Source organism: Gossypium arboreum, chromosome 9, assembly GCF_025698485.1.
Source record: "Gossypium arboreum isolate Shixiya-1 chromosome 9, ASM2569848v2, whole genome shotgun sequence".
Classification (NCBI taxonomy): Eukaryota; Viridiplantae; Streptophyta; class Magnoliopsida; order Malvales; family Malvaceae; genus Gossypium; species Gossypium arboreum.
In genome coordinates, this window is record NC_069078.1 from 3,927,675 (window position 1) to 3,932,655 (window position 4,981).

At 34.5% G+C, this 4,981-nt stretch overlaps 1 non-coding gene across 1 annotated transcript; it reads right to left on the reverse strand.

Moving 5' to 3' along the window:
• Positions 1–1,073: 1,073 nt before the first annotated feature.
• On the reverse strand, positions 1,074–1,180 carry LOC128281123 (small nucleolar RNA R71). Its single transcript, XR_008271337.1, has one exon. It is a non-coding gene; the product is annotated as a small nucleolar RNA R71 (small nucleolar RNA).
• Positions 1,181–4,981: the final 3,801 nt, after the last annotated feature.

Sequence of the window (4,981 nt, forward strand, 5' to 3'; positions counted from 1 at the left end):
CAATTAATCAACCTAGAGTCAGTTGTTCTTACTTTTGAAAGAGATATTAACATAATTTAGGGATTTCTACGGATCAAGACACAAGTGAATAAATCGTTTAATTTAGATCCATAATAATAGGTGAAGTCTAGGTGGATTCTTTCCTAGGTATTGTCTATCTCATTGGTTATCTTCGATTATTTTTCTATTTCACTTTCTATTGCGTTCTTAGTTAAATTAGATTAGTAAATTTAGATTAAAAACAATCACTCCAATTTACTGGCTAAATAATAGAAAAAAACAATAATTACTAGTACTTTTAGTCCTCATGGATACAATATTCCCTACTCACGATAGCTATACTATTGTTCGACAAGTGCGCTTGCCTTTTTCGTATTTATAGTTAGTTTAGTGATCATTAAGTTTTTGGAGCCGTTGCTGGGGACTAAAATATTAGGAACACTTGATTTTTATTAATTTAGCCATTTATTTTTATTGCATTTTATTTTTGTTTTCTAATTTTAGTTTATGACCAAAATAAACCCGTCAGGACCATTACTGTTTGACAGCGAAATTAAGAGTACAGCACGCAAAAACCATAGAGAAACAAGACAGAGTTGACAGAGTATAGTAGATGAGCGAGAGGATATTATTATTACTGAGGAGATGGGTGATAATCAAAATAATCAGCTACCTCCTGCGGTTGTTGCAAATTCAAATCTTGCTCCTCGTACTATGTACGATTATGCCAAGCCCACTCTAACTGGGGTTGAATCGAGTATTGTGAGACCCACTATTGTTGCAAATAATTTCTAACTAAAGCCGAACACTATTCAGATGGTACAACATTTGTTCAGTTCGATGGTTTGCAAGACGAAGATCTCAATACTCATTTGGCTAATTTTTTGGAAGTTTGTGATACTTCCAAGATAAATGGCATTTCTGGCTACGCCATTCACCTACGGTTGTTTCCCTTCTCATTGAAGAATAAAGCTAAACAGTGGTTGAATTCTTTACCACAAGGTTCTATCACTACATGGGATCAAATGATCGAGAAATTCCTACTGAAGTACTTCTCACTGGCTAAGACGACCAAGTTGAGGAATGATATCTCTTCCTGTGTTCAAATTGACTTAGAAACCCTATATCATGCATGGGAGAGTTATAAGGACTTATGGAGACGGTGCCCTCACCATGGGTTACCTTTATGGCTACAGGTTCAAACTTTCTACAACGGTTTGAATCCTTTGACTAGACAGTTAATCGATGCAGCAGCCGGTGGAACTCTGAACAATAAAACACCTGAAGCAATATGAGTTTATAGAGGAGATGGCACTGAATTATTATTAGTGGCAAGTCGTGAGTATAAAGCCTATAGAAGCAGCTAGTGTTTTTAACTTAGATGGTTAGATGCGGTCACCATGTTACCGAATTTGGTAGAACTTTTAAATAAGAAAATTGATGGTTTATATGGTTCTACGTAGGTACATTTGGTGATGCAGTGTGATATGAGTGGAGGAGGAATGAACAATCCAGGATGTCTACCCTAAGATCCTAGCACAGTGAACAAACGAATAAATTATATGGGTAATAGTTTTAGGCCTTAAAATAACCCTTATAGAAATATCTATAATGCAAGTTGGAGGAACTATCCCAATTTCTCTTGGGGTGGTCAAGGAAATCAGAGAGTACAACCCCCTCCAGGCTTCTAACAAAAACCTTACTAGTAAGAGAAGAAGCTGAACCTTAAGGAGATGTTGACGAAGTTTATCTCGGTGTCAAAAACCCACTTTCAAAACACTGAAGCAGCGCCTAAAAGTTAGCGAGCGTCAGTTCAAAGACTCGAGAATCAAATTGGCTAACTTACTAAGTTAATTTCAGAACGACCACAAGGTAGTTTGCCTAGTAATATTGAAACTAACCCAAATGAACAACTTCATGCAATTATTGTGTGAAATGAAGAAGGGTTAGTTGAATAGAACCGAAGTAAGAAAGTGTGGTAAGTAACCGTAAGGTCGAGGTAAGCCAGAATGAACAAAAATCGGTCGGTAAGGAATATAAACCTCGAGTTCCATATCCTAACTTGATAAAAAAAGACCACACAAACGAACAATTTGGTAAATTTCTTAAACTTCTAAAAAAATTACATATTAACTTACCGTTTATTGAAGCTCTTTCACAGATGCCCATTTTCGTCAAAATTTTAAAGGAGATTTTGGCAAACAAGAGGAAGTTAAATGATTTGTTGCATATGGAACAAAATGCAGTTTGCTCCGCCATATTGCAAAATAAACTACCCAACAAATTGAAAGATCAAGGGGGTTTTACTATTCCTTGTGTAATTGGTAGTTTAAATGTTAATAATGCTTTGGCTGATTTATGGGTTAATATTAATGTCATGCCTTATAAAATGTTTAAGCAATTAGGCGTTGGGAAATCTAAACAAACTAGGATGAGTATTCAATTAATAGATAAAATCATTAGATTTCCTAGGGGTATTATCGAAGATGCTCTTGTCAAAATTGATAAATTCATATCCCAGTTGATTTTGTTGTTTTAGACATGGGTGAGGATTGTGATGTACCTTTGATTCTAGGTTGGCCCTTTTTAGCAACTACCAGAACTATTATTGATGTTGGTATAGGTGAATTAATACTTCATGTAGGTGATGAAACAATTACTCTCTAAGTTCGTGGTTCTGTTAAGACATCTAGTGATCGATATGATTTTACAAGTTCTGTTAATATGAGTAATCATGTGGCTCAACATTCTCTGTAGGAAACCCCTCAAAAAAACATAACGGATTCACGTTCCAATCCATGTGATAGAAACAAAACGACTTATAAAGAACAAATGCTACAAGTCAATGAACTAGATGAATGGCGAACACATGTCAAGGAGAAACTGAGAAAACACGATGAAGAACCAAAGCGATGCCATGATGAGCATATGGATAGAACGAACCAATTTAAGGTTGGAGACAACATACATCTAGATAAAATGGATCTCGAATTACCACTGTCGAAACCATTTTTTAAAGGTATGTTTGAAAAATGGGGATCGACTTTTGAAAAATGAAAACGGGAGTCGCCACCATCCTTTTTAGGTGTGATTGAATCACCTTATAAAACGTTTTGGTCTACGAAAATTAAGAAAATAGGTTCGGGAGTCGGTTACGTACGAGGAAGGATTAGCACCCTCGCAACTCCCAAAATTAGTACCAAATTGAATAGTTTTCTGTCTTAATGTCAAAAATTTGAAAGGATTTAAAAATAGGATCCCTTTTTTAAAACTGAAATTATTTAAGTTGAAAAATCGAGATTCCTTAGCTCCGAAAGAATACAAACATCACATCCAGCATGATAGGACACGATATTCTTAAACTCTCGTAACTGAAATCATCTCGTGATTTACAAAATCTATTTAGAAGGATACTTTAGGCATTTAGACAAACGAGAAATCGCAACCCAGCATGTTAGGGCACTATTTCCTAATTCCTAAATCTGAAAAACATTGCCTCATTTTAGAAAAACTTTTGGATAAAATATGACAATGAAATATATATATTTTGAAAATAATGATTTGAATAAAATTTTAAAAATAATTTACTAAGAGTAATACTAAAAAATTATTAAAAAATGAAAGAGTTTGATATGATACTAAAATTATTTAAAAAATTAAAATATATATATAAAAAATCAGGAAAACATGGATTAAATCAAAATAAAAAGGGTTGAAAAACAAAGATGAACAAAGAATAAAATAAGAACAAACCATAGAAAATAACAACGAAAGAGGGAGAGAATTTTGAGTGAAAGCTCTCAAAAATTTTTATTGTTTCCCAAAACTCCAGTGTGTTTACAATGAAGGGAGAGGTCTCATTTATACTTGAACCTCCTCAAATCCAATGGTACAAATCAATTACATCAACGGTTAAGATTAAAAGGTATCTACAAATTAAATCTCTAAGATTACAAAATCATATCTTCTAAGATTGCATATCATATCTAAGATTGCATATCATATCTAAGATTGCAATCATATCTAAGATTGTATCATATCTAAGATTGCATATCATTGAAGGTTATATTTCCATATGATACAAGCTTGTAGATGGACCTTAAATCTTTTCAAGTAATGGGCCATTCCGATCGGGCCAAATTATATTTGTAATTCTGGATTGAACTTGGACTTCGTTTTTTTCGGGTTTATTATTTTTGTTTTTGGACTTATTTTTGGGCTCGGGCAAAATTGAGTGTCTACAACTACTAACACCACGACTTTGGTAACACCACTTCTAGACAAGGTTGTGCTTTAGACCTTACAGCAAAGTCTTTTGTAACACCATGGCTATCACTAACATTTCTAGGTTTATGAGGTGGTCTACCTCTCGTAGCTGTGTTGCTCGGCCTCGAAGTTTGAATATTATCTTTCTCAGATTTCTTCAGGCAATCTCTAAGATAATGGTCAAAGGAACCACATCTAAGACATGCTCTACTCTTCATTCGACACTCACCTTAATGTGGTTTGTCACAATGCTTGCACTTGGGTTTGGTGTTTCTAGCATTACCCACACTCACTACAGATGTAGCCTGAGATTTAAGACTGGAGTGTCGGGTACCTTTGTCTCTACTGGAGTATCCGACAGAAGTAGTAGAACGATCGTGATATTTTATAGATTTCTTCGATATTGGTTGGTATGACTTTCCCATCAATCTCTTGCTTGAATCACTGGCTTTAGTTTCAGCTTGTCTTTTATCTTTACTTAGCTCTTTAGCTTTGTCGAAACCATCTTTCAAAATTTTAAATTTAATGAAAAACAGGGAATCGACTTTTTGAAAAACGAAAATGGAGTCGCCACCAATCTTTTTGTTTAGGTGTGATCGGATCACCTAAGGATTTGGTTATTTTAATAAAATATTTCTTTTTACTAAAACAACAATTTTGGCCTTTGTAAATATGAGAAAACGGGTTTGGGAGTCGATTACGTATGAGGAAGGGT